The sequence below is a fragment of the Gobio gobio genome (genome assembly GCF_949357685.1).
Source record: "Gobio gobio genome assembly, chromosome: 19".
NCBI classification, from domain to species: Eukaryota; Metazoa; Chordata; class Actinopteri; order Cypriniformes; family Gobionidae; genus Gobio; species Gobio gobio.
Window position 1 is genome coordinate 6,166,219 of NC_137112.1, and position 12,935 is coordinate 6,179,153.

A 12,935-nucleotide genomic window follows, 5' to 3' on the forward strand; every position below is an offset into this window, starting at 1 on the left:
GTACATTTTTAGCAAAAATTCTGCATGCACTCATTTTAATCCATGTTATGGTTTAATATTTAGTGTTTGCATCTATTTAATTTTATTTAAATCAGATTTTCAATCTGTATTTTTTGAAGTGCGAATATAAAGAGTATGAACATTTCAAATATGATTAGCTGTGAAGCAAGCACGATTTATTTAGTTAAAATGTGTGAAATTGATTTTCTCTAATGCTTATTGATGATAAATGCATAAACCTGGCTGTGTAAAATGCATTCGGTTTATTAGTACCATTACATAAATATCATTCTCGTTTTATTTAACTAAGTTTATTAGTTTGTTAAAAACGTGTAGCGCAAATGTAGTAATCTTATATTAAACATTTTTATAAATAAGGGCCTCTTATGATTTTCCAAAATTTGCATACTATAACAATTTGTTGTCATTAATCAGGGTGGGTGCTACTGAATAGATGTTGTGTAAATGTGGGTGGGCATATGCTAATAACTAGCTGTTTTGTAGTTTAGTTTTAGTATGTGCGCTGTGGGTACATGTTAAAGGAACACGCCACTATTTTTTAAAATAGGCTCATTTTCCAACTTCCCTGAAGTTAAATAGTTGAGTATTACCGTTTTCGAATCCATTCAGTCGATCTCCGGGTCTGGCGGTAGCACTTTTAGCATAGCTTAGCATAGATCATTGAATCTGATTAGACCGTTAGCATCTCGCTCAAAATGACCAGTTTTGATATTTTTCCTATTTAAAACGAGTCTTCTGTAGTTACATTGTGTACTAATGTACACGATGTAACTACTGCACCTGAAAATAGATTAACTTCCATCAACATAACCTGCTTACACAGAGAGCGCTGGGACTATTTTCAGGCGCTGTGTAATATCATTGAGGCGCTGCACTCATGGGACGGCTCAAAGCTCTTGATTATTACGCAGGAATGAGTTTAGTTCCTAGCCATATCGGTCAAGAAAATCACTTTTCATTTTCCATCGGACTTAGTGCACAATGTAACTGCAGAAGAGTCAAGTTTTAAATTGGAAAAATATCGAAACTCTTTAGACCGTTAGCATCTCACTCAAAAAAATGACCAAAGAGTTTTGATATTTTTCAGCCAGACCGGGAGATCGGATTCGAAACCGGTAAAACTCAACTGTTTAACTCTAAGGGAGTTGGAAAATGAGTTTCAAAAATAGTGGCATGTTCCTTTAAATGCTTTTACTTCAAAATGCCCAGAAGAAACTTTTTAAATAGCTTCAAGTTGTGTTTTTTCCTCTGTTTTCTATTTGTAGGTTCGTAATCTCATCTCGAAACTTGCACGCTACAAATACGCAGTAATTTGAGATAAATGCATTAACGTAATGACCTTAAATTGCAGGTTATTGCATGCTCTTATTGAGTGCTGGTGTTCCACACCGCAGCGGAGCTGTTTCCTCTCTCTGTCCAGATCTCAGAGCTACACAGTCCAGAGCCAGATAATGGGCTGTAATCAGAGAAAACGCCCGCTAGAGAAGGTGGCGTTGCCCACTTTTATGTACTGAGTGTGTGAATGAGGCTGTTTGGTGGAACGGCTAGCATGAAATGTAATAACTTTAATCATGTGTGTGAGAGATTCTAAAAATGTTCCCCATTTCATTTTTTTCATTTCTTACTTTAGTAATATTTCTTTACTTCATGCATTTTGGCATGAAATATAACCCTGACATGTTTTCGTGAGACTGTGTAACCGAGGTCTCTTGGGCAGGGAAATTTATATTAACCAATAATTCAACAACCCATTTTTCATGGTCCACTCATTTCCTGATGTGTAAAGTCGAGTCCCGCCCAACATTATTTCCCACTGAATATACTGTTGCGTTTGAAATGACATCACATTGCAAAGCATTGGATCAGTGAAGGAATCAGATGCTTTACCAACCGATCCATTTGTTTTCACTGAAGCAGCCGCTCAGGTGTTTAAACTTCATCTAATGTGGGATTTTTATAAGAGTGGAGTGATGGCAAACAGCTCAAGTCTCTTGAGAGTTTAACAAGCACTTTGGTCACATTAGTTTCCTTTTATATATTTGAGTTTATTTTACACCAGCGTCCGTTTGGCTGAGCAGAAGCTGTTAATGATTTCATGCGCTGAGGGCTATAAGTGGCACCATTAATGAAACCCCATGACACAATAGTTGGTGCGCGCTTGAGTCGCTTGGCCGCGGCTCGCTGGGGTGTTTTGGGTGACCTGATCGGACTGTTAATGGAGGGTCTTGGGTGAGAGTCTTTGTTTTGCCGCCGTCTGATTGGCTGCTCCTGGAGGGGGCGGTCATGATCTCATGGGAAAGGAATGTAGGTAGTGCCTCCTGTTTTCCCGTCACGGCCGTCTGCATGTGATGTCATTTTTGAGGGATGTGGCGACAAACTCCGGATTGTAATGCAGACGGCTGCCAAATCCAGATCCCGCGGGTTTATGGCCTTCAATTAACAAGCGGAGTTGTGTGTGGCGGTCAATAATTAAAGCATTGATTGCCGTTTTCCCAATTGGGAACATATAGCCATTTATAAAAACTGAATAAACATGGGTTAAAAACATGCTACAGTAAGTCAAGCATCACTACAGCTTACTGTTATTGATGCCTGATGAGGTTTTGCATGTGCAAACATTGCATGTTTTCTTCTGTAAATGTCGTTTTGTTGCTCCGGTATGATTTAAATCACTGTTTTCTTCCCAGACCGTGAGCATGCAGTGAATGTGAACTTAATATTGCAATCTGTGGCAATGCAGCGGGACTTTGCTCTGCCTAGTACAGCAATACTTTCATTGGCGCGTAAGATCCTGTTTCATGTTGTTCTTGTACGTCAGCACTTTCAGATTACAGACCCGACTGGCTTAACCTGGTATTTGAAGAGAATGACATTGATTTTTAGCAAGGTTTACTACTTTTCTAGCCTGTTCTATCAATGCACTTCAATGAAAAATACATTATAAAGTGCAAGATGACACGCATATGATGTCATGCAGTTATTGTGCCTGGGCATGTCCGTTTCAGACAATGTGATGAGTGAATTGTGAATAGTACTGAATCTCAATGACTTAATCGGCGTAACTCATCCTGCATGCATGTATGTAAATGTATATAATAATAATAATAATAATAATAATAATAATAATAATAATATTTATTAATTTTTAAGTGAGAAATGTGCTCGGTTGTCATTAAAATGCAAAAATATTTGTTTATTCTCATTTATGTTTTTCATAAAATAAATGGCTCTGAAATTAGGCTTTATTTATTTGTCTTATTTATTTATTTTATTTATCTATTTACTTCTATGTATCTATTTATTATTTGCGTATTTATTTGTCTATTTATTATTTGACTATTTCATTTATTTGTGTATTTATTTATTTGTCTTTATTTTATTTTATTTATTTTTTTTTTTAAGAATTTGTACTGCTTTTTCGAGCATGTTCTGTTTATTTGACATATTTTATTTATTTATGTATTTATTTACTTGTCTATGTATCTATTTATTTGTCTATTTATTTGCCTATTTATTTGACTAATTTGACTATTTATTATTTGACTATTTATTTTTCTATTTATTATTTGATGCAGTTATTTATTTAAATATTTTTGCCTATTTGTCTTTATTTATTTATTATTTGTCTTTATATATATATATATATATATATATATATATATATATATATATATATATATATAAATATAAATAAATAAATAAATATAAATAATTTTTTTTTTTTAAATAATTTTTACTGCTTTTTCTAGCATGTTCTGTCAATGTACTTCTGTGCAAAATTATGTTATAAAGTGCGAGATCAAACACATATGACGTCATGCAGTCATTATGCTTTGGTTTGATTTTACAGGCAATTTCAGCAATGAATCATCATGATGATTATTAGTGTATCCCGATGCCTCAATCTGCTTAACTCGCCCAACATCATCACCCAAGTTGGCCTATCATGGCTTCTTTGGGATTTGTAATACTTTCCAGAACGACATAATCACTGTTTGCATGTTGGACTCTGCGCTCATCATGACATCACCCATGAGGCAATGAGCCAAACCCCAGGAAATGAGCAATTTTTAATATGGATTGATAATGCTTTTGCTTCAAATCCAAATCAAGGGCCAAAGTTAAGTCAGGCTCTCGCGGAGGACTCGCAGGTGTCTCTGAAAAATGAAGTGTCCGCTATAAGCCGCAGACACCGTCCTGCACATAATGAGGCTTTTTTTTTCACCCCGTTGGAATCCGACGTCTAACAAAGGAGGCTGTCTGCTTTATTTATGGATCTACTTTAAAAGGGCCCTGAAACAAACGGCTCTCTGTTTCCAAGTGTTCCCGTGGCGGCTCTGTGATTTAATACATTCAACAACATTTAATCACCCTAAAACGGCTCATCAGTGTTTTCACAGTTTCCCAAACCCCCAGATTCCCAGTGTGACCATGGATGTGTTTATCTGGGAGGGTCGCTCTATAACTCTTGGCTTCTGTGGATCAATCTCTAGCACTCAGATCTTGCGTCACATGACTGCATGACACAGGAATTGCTCAAATTGGCTGCAGTTTTATTCTGTGATGAAATTGTCATTGGATAAATGTTTTAAAGGCTACATGTCAACTAGCAGTTATTAGCGTATTAGTAGACTCTCTGCTCCCTAACAGATTTTCTACTGACTATAAGTAACTTTGCAACTACATGTCAAGTAATGTCAACCGTTCTCGCTCGTTGTGACAACTAACCCCTGCCACTCCCACATCAGACACACGTCAAAGCCGGAGAAACGTTACTGTTTATGGATATGCTGAGACATGCACACACTAATGAATCATGGGAAACCCTGCCCCAAAGATAAACCAGTGCTGTTGTATAACGGATCGGATTCATTAATTAGTGTTGTAACAGACACAGGTCAGTCGTGATGTTTGTCACTCCTTTTGTTTGAAACTTGGCTGAGAGTCAAGAGTTGCTTCCTGTTTACAGAGCCCAGGTGCATGAAGTTCACTCATTGTGCTTGTAGACTAGTTTTGATTTGAGGGATTAAAACACAGCAGCTCATTTTTTGCCTGCTATAGAAGACATTTGTTTTCTTAGTGTATGTTAAAGACATATTCTGTAATAAAATATCATGGATGATGTCCTCCGGAGGTTTCTAAAGAACATTTTTAAAGCGTAAAGTCGGCCATGGCGTCACTCCCGGATAACCAACAAATGGACAAAGAGGTGGGATGTGGGTGGAGCTTAGGTGCCTTGTTCCTTAAACCACGCCTACCTAGCTCGACCATAGTGGCAATCCACCTGTCACTCAAGTGGCCACGCCCTTAATTATGCAGAACTTTAAAGCTTAATATAATTCCACAGTCGTCATGAAGGGCAAAATTAGCCGTATAGACCAAAACCACAATTTTTCCCAGACTGTAAACATGTGTTCTTCTGCTGTAAAGTTGGACATTTAACATGAGCTCAATGAGATTCTGCTCCTTCTGGAGTCTGTCTCTAGTGGCCAGTCCATGAACTGCAGTTTAAGTCACTTCCGTATTGGCTTCAAGAGAGATAGGAAAGTTGCCGGTTGGTTAAAGTGCACATTCTGGCCTTTACTGTTATGCAATTTTATTTATTATATTGTGTTGTAACACTACCATTCAAAAGTTTCAAGAAGTTGCTTCTGCTTACCAAGGCTGCATACATCATGCTAGCAATATGCTAATTCATGTTCGCAATGTGTAGGGTTGCCAACTGTCCCGTATATTGGGCCTAATTGATTTGTTCTGTACGTGATCTCCCTTGTCCCGTTTATTGACCTGTTATAACCACTCACTAAAGGGCCGTTCACATATGTGGTGTCTTTTGCATGCTCAAGTTCATTATTTTAAATGTAGATGCATGACAAGCTTGAAAGATGAAAAAGCTTAGTAACGGCAAACACCACAGGAACATTTAGTTTAATTTAACATGTTAACAACAGTCTCAATCGCAGAATCCTTCCTGAAGCGTTCGCTCCCTAAAAAGTCCCACAATGCACCGCAAAACCCAGGGTGCATCAATGCTCCCTTAATGGAAGCGCGAAACTCAAATCACGTGAGCCAACTCACTACACATAATGACACGCGATATGTGTTTTTAACAACAGAAACTATTATTTTCTTTCAGCATAAACATGCATCATTAGACAGATAATGAACATAATCTTGCTAACACCTATAATTTATTAACCACTGAAATGTTGCATGTATATGTAACAAGCAAAGTATTTATCATAATGTACTTATTTCTGTGCCATAGTTATTATATTGATTAATAATAGATAGTTAGCTAATCTGTGTGCTTTGTATATGTGCATTTCTGAAATGCATAACATGTACAAATCAATTTAAATTGTAATGTAGATGCATTTTCTGTGAAGCTGCTTTGAAACGATATGTATCGTTAAAAGAAAAGCTATACAAATAAATTTGAATTGAATACTTTAAATGACATTACAAGTAATGCCATAAAGATATCAACTCTGCTGTTGTTCATAAATACCAGTAATGATGTTCAATGTTGTCACGTTGCCGGAAAGATTAATCCTTGTCCTAATGTGTAGTGAGCAGCGTCTTTTACTGTCCTTACCAGTGCCTGAACTCTTGTACATGATCTACTGATTCACGAGCTCGGGAGCTAGTGAACTGAAGGAGCATGGTAGCAACATGCTAATTCGTGCTAGCAACATATATCAACTTGTAACATGTTAAATCTTTTGTTGTCTTCAAAACATTTAAAGCTTTAAACGTAAAACCTTCAAACTTCTAAACTTTCTGGTCAGGCTTTCTCAAGCCAACTTCAAAGTTTGTCATCCAAAGCTGAATTAAGTCTTCAGAGTCACATGATCCTTCAGAAATCATTCTAATACGATGATTCTCTGCCCAAGAAACATTTCTGGTTATTATCAATGTTGAAATCCGTTGTGCTGCTTTATATTTTTGTGGAATCCATGATACATCCTTGATGACTAGAGTTCAAAAGAACTGGATTTGAATTATGCAATTATGCAATGTTGTATGCTTTTGTATTGAGTAACTTTCATTTCTGAACGGGTGTTTTGGATCTCCGTCAGCTTGACTTTGCTATCCGGAGGAATGCAATTAGAAAGTAACATTTTAATAAATGTAAAGTTATCCAAACTAGACAATAATGTTGAGGGAAAGTCTCTAGGGTGAGTGAAAGTGAGTAGAAAATCTGTGACTATTTAGTTTCAGTTTGTTGAGGGATTGAACGGTGACTCTGCAGCGCTTTCTCTTTCTTTGGTACTTTCCTGGTTTGATCTACAGGAAAACCGGTGTATTTCTACACGTTTGTTCATCCGGTTTTCATCCTGGCTGTGATCCACATGAAGAATGCGAACCACACGCTGTGAGTGTGCATGTGAAGATCGATGACCGTCTCCTTTTGAATGAGCTCTTCTGTAGTTGGTGTCTGTAAACTCACTGGAAGCGTGGTGTTGTAGGAGTGTTACTTAAATGGTTTGATTTTCTATCTGGCCAAGAAGTTCAGAGTTTGAGGAAAGCCGTGCGTGGTCAGGACGTGTTTCCGGAGATCCTGTTGGAGCTTGTAAATCAGAGGTTTTATAAGCGTTTTAGTGGGAACACTTGACAGAACTATTGGAAACTCTTTATGAGTTTCTTTAAGTTTTCTTTAAACGAATACAGGCTGAAGATTTATCATAGACGTGATGTGAAGTTGACTCTCGACCTCTCCATCCTGACTGATTTTGCACGGTAATCTGAAAAATACTGCGTTCTGTTGTGTCATGAGGACATTAAGTGTCTGTGCGAGGGTTAAAGTGTGTGTCATTACACAGAACAGGTGTGTGTTCCTCTTGATGTAATGAAACGCCCCTTTCCTCGGGCATCTGTTGTTCACAGTTGCGCTTCACCTGGAGAATGTTTCAGTCGTGGCCTGCGGCGCAGGTGTGCTTCGCTGCTTTCTGAATGGAGCAGGAAACCCCTATTGAATTACCAGCAGGCACAACTTTACAATTTACACAAACACACACTGATGTGCTCCAAAAACATCCCATGTCTCTAAGTAACGGCCATCATTTGTCAGTGAAACGACAGATGCATGATAAAATATAGAGACGTTACCTTTAGAGATTTTCGTTTGCAGGGCAGCTTGTTGTTGAATAAGATTGAGTTTGTTTTTTTTTTTTTTTTTTTTTTTTTTTAAATGAATTTATTTAATTTTATGTATAGATTAGTTTTTTCCCCATATTTTATTATGTTATATATTTTTATTTATTTAAACATTTTTATTTTAAAATAATTAAGCTTTCTCGCCCAGTCCTAGCTTGCAAAACATGCACTGGTGTCATAAATGTGACTTGTTGGCGATAAGAGACGGATTGTCTGAAACCGGTCCTGCCTCCCTCTTCCTCCACTGTTGTGTTGTAGTTTGCTTTGTCTCCATGGTTACTAACACAAGCATTGGACTGGTTTCCTTAATCATTTATCTCTGAATGTACAGGCGGATGTTGGTGAAAGAACTTATGAGACGGTCACCTGGATTCTTGGGTAATCACCTGGTTTAAAACATTTTTTTTTTTTTTTAAATATACAAGTTGTGTTTTTAGTTTCAGTGATACTGAGTGACTTTCTCAGTCTGACAGACACTCAAATAATTCGATACCCATTTCAATTTCATGAGAACATTCATGTCTGGAGCATTTCATTCCGAAACCAGGGGAGGGGAAAGGTTGTGAAGCAATAATCATAATGGTTGTGCAAACAAAAAATAAATGAAACTATTAATCATTAATTTTCATGACAGTTAAAGTGTTTTTCCCCAAATTTCTAATTACACTTGCATCCAGATGTTCAGTTTTTTAAAATGCTTTTTTTATTAGACACAAATTGTTGTTAATACTACAATGACGTGTGTGTGTGAGAGATGGAGTGTTTGTGTGTGACTGTGTGTCTCTCTCTCTCTCTCTCTGTGTGTCTCTGTCTGTGTGTGTGTGTGACTGTGACTGTGCATGTGCGCGCGTCACAAGAAGTATGTGTGTGTTGAATATTACATTTTAAAAATAACTACAAAATAATTACTAAAAATATATAATACAAATATAATTTCAAGTTTTCCTTTCCTTTGACAGTTTCCTGACAGGTTTGGTGAGATTCATCCTCCCCTCAGATCAACCTCAAACTAAATCTTTCTCTTTCTGGACCGTTTTCTCTTTCCCAAGCCTCTCGTAATGTTCTGCTTCATCAGGCTGTGGCCGCTGAGGGAACAGAGATGTAATGTGGACACTGTCTGACGGCTGTATGGGTGGAGTCTTCCGTGTGTTTGCAGGCCTCTGCCTTACTCCGCTCGGGCTCAAACGCATTTCCAGATGTACTTCTCTCGCATGTGCCCGTTGTCAGACGGCCAGGCTCAACTCTGACAGGTTCAACTCATCTCATTTCTTTTGAAAAATCTCTATGAACCATAAATTCGCCCATTTTTGGCCAGTGGTCTTTGTTGAATCTGATCATCGAGGCTTATTTTCATATATGCTGGTGGAAAATAATTTAGGGCTTTTCCAAGATGTCTCCTTTATCATTCTGAACGTTCCCATGTGCCCGCAGGACCATCTCAACCCTTGTTAGTCTATATGTCTCGTTTTAACTCTTGATAAGTGAATGGAAAACCTCAGACTTACCCCAAACTATTTATAGAGAGATCTGAGGAAGCTGAGCGTCCCGCTGGAGATCCGTGCGGCCCACATGCTCTCGGGGTTTGTGGGTAAATGGTGTGTCTCTAAGGCTTGAGAAAGCGGCTGCTGTAATGGTTCGTTGAGTTTAGGAGACCCGCCCTGAGGAAATCTGCTGCCTGTGCCTCTTTTTCTCACCTAATCTCATGGAAGCAGAACCATGGGAGACGCGCCAGCGAGGGGAAAGAATGAAATAATGGAGCAATGATCTGCAGTGAGGTTTTGCGTTGCGTGAGCCGTGTGGCGTGCAGCAGGGTTACGTCCTCGGCCTCTTGCGTTTGGCAGTCAGAACAAGAAACACTACTCTATATTCTTGCTTAATTGTCTTGCATGGTCACATTTCACCCCACAATTCAACAAGACATTGTGTGCATAATTGTCATGAAAGTAATGTCAGTGTCTTTTGCAGTTCCTGTTATTTTGATTCTCCTTAGATTCACATTGCAATATAGTATTTATTCGGTAAAACTTTATAATAAGGTTTAATTATGTATTAACTAACATGAACTAACAATGAGAAATAGATTTGTTACTGTATTTGTTCATCTTTGTTAACTTTAAGTTAATAAAAATACAGCTGTTCATGTTACTTCACAGTGCATTAACTAATGTTAACAAATACAACTTTTCAGTATAATAATTATAATAAAGATTAATAAATGCTATAGAAGTGCAGCTCATTGTTAGTTCACGTTAACTAATGAAACCTTATTGTACAGTTACCATTTATTCAACTGTAAATTACTTTACAACAAATTAAATTGTTCAAATTGAATTAAAAAGTTTAAATTGGCATAGATTATACATTAAAGGTGGTAGCATAAAAATCTACTACATTTGAGCATTTATTTTTATATTGCACTGCTATAATAAGAACTTAAGAATGTGTTATTTCACAATTAATTGTCAAAAAAATTGCTAAAAAATATTAATTGTCGGAAACAATATTCTTCATTTCCTTTACATTTTGCAATTTTTGTAGTGAAATAACTTTTAGGCTAGTTTAGTTAGATTAATCCCACAATCTTCAATTAAAATACACAATTAATACACAATTTTGACATTTAAAGAAGTTTAGATCAAGTTCATCCAAGATGAACTGCAATGACTCAATATTTACATGCATATCAATCTGAAAATGAGACGTGTACATTGTAGTAGTCGTTTATGGCAGTTTTAGAAGCAGTAGTTTGATTAAATACACAGTTAATATGGATCTGATTTGACCTTCTGTGTTTGACCAGCCCTCCAGGATGACGGTCAGGGAGGAACCGGCTACAGCTGCTCAGATTGTAGCTCTTCAGTTTCATAAGCATTTGTTGATCTATCCAGGCCGGTTCCCATGGAAATATCAATAATAAAGCTTCAGGCACCAGAAGCTCATGGGTTTTATATCCGTTGTTGCGAAGTCTTACTTGACCCATATTAGTTCTTGAAACTTTGTAAATTTATTCATGAAGAACTTGAGCAAGAATTGTAAGCTTGTTTTTTTTTTTCCTTTTGCTCTGTTCCAGAAGTTGCCTTTTTGTTATCTGTCCTGCATATTCCATGTGTGATCGTCATTTGTATGTAGTCATGGATGAAGTCTGTGTGATCTTGAGGAGATGTGTTCTAGAGGAGATCTTATGCACTTTTACATGTTCAACTTTCTTTGTGTAATGTTGCGGTTTAAGCATGCAAGTCACTCGAAGTGGCCACACCCTTAATTATGCAGAACTTTAAGGCTTTATATATTGTAAACGAAGGAGTTATAAAAAAGATTCACCCCCCTCAGTCGTCATGAAGGGCAAAATTAGCCGTATAGACCAAAACCACAATTTGTCCCAGACTGTAAACATGTGTTCTTCTGCTGTAAACTTGGCCATTTTAACATGAGCTCAATGAGATTCTGCTCCTTCTGGAGTCTGTCTCTAGTGGCCAGACGATGAACTGCAGTTTAAGTCACTTCCGTATTGGCTTCAGGAGAAACTGCGGGAGGTGCCGCTCTGGTTGAAACTCATGGTTAGGATAAGGGGTGAGACATTTTTCCAAACATTCTCAAAGCACTTGACCAATCACAACACACTGGTCCAGCCGACCAATCAGAGCTCAGTGTGCTTTTCAGAAGGAGGGGCTGCATAAAGACATTCGCAAACAGCATCGCAAACTTGTGTGGTTGCAACGACAGATCTCGACCTGTGGTTAGAAGCAGAGTTTCTTGTTTGCATGACACGTGGACTTGGATGTTGACGTGGACTATCTTGAGCAAAAATGAGCACGTTGACATTTCGTACAATCTATATATTTTATTTCAAATGCATACAAATATCATTTGTCTTTTTAGTTTGTCAAGAGATTTATTTAAAGCACCGTTTTTGAAGAGTGCGCATGTGTGGACGTGCTCTAGTACGTATTTGAATCTGGAAATAAAGCAAAGTAACTGAGAAAAATAAGAATTAGTCCTCAGGTGCCATGTCTATAATTTATAGCAAAAAAATCTAGCATAAATTCGATCTTTTAATTCACTAAAAGCATTTATTAATCCACCACCTGTGACATTTATTAACCAACATGGTTGAATGACAGATTTGCGACCAATATGGTTTCGGGAAACAGTAGTGACTAATTCGTTGATTTCTTCAACGATGCAACGTACTATGGTAGTTAAGTAGTGAGTTACGTCGTATTACTGACAGACTGGGAAGAAAGGAGTTGCAACAATGGAGAATATGGGTTAGGCATTAAAACCTTTTCTAGCAGAGCCCCAAAACAACACCAAGGGCATAATACGGCCTCTTTAACGTGTGACGCTCTGTATCCTCACGGTTTGTACTAAAACTAAGTGCACGTTTACGGTCTTTTTGTGCTCCCGGATCATACTGACTCATTTCTGGGTGTAGCATGTGATGATCAGTTGTGTATTCTCGTAATTGGATTATGTCAGCGTTTGGACATCTTAGTAATCACGGTTCTTAGCCATCTGTTTGGATTTGTCCTCATTGGATGTCATCCGGTTGGAATGAGTGTTTCTGATAGTGAGACTAACTAACAGATGCGCAGATGTGTTGGTGTATTTCCAAGCTCTTGGCTCAGCCTGTTATCTTAAGGAGCTTTAAAGTGACCAGCTCAGATGTCCTGTCGTGTAGGAAATGCTTGTAGTGTAGGTGTCCTTCCAAGTTTGTTCAGGCAGGATTTTCCTTGGGATTTCCTGGTCTTTCC

At 37.7% G+C, this 12,935-nt stretch overlaps 1 protein-coding gene across 1 annotated transcript in view; it reads left to right on the forward strand.

The window, feature by feature from the left end:
* The window catches only part of flnba (filamin B a), a 95,282-nt gene that overhangs the window by 19,283 nt on the left and 63,064 nt on the right, over positions 1-12,935 (forward strand). The window lies entirely within an intron of this gene.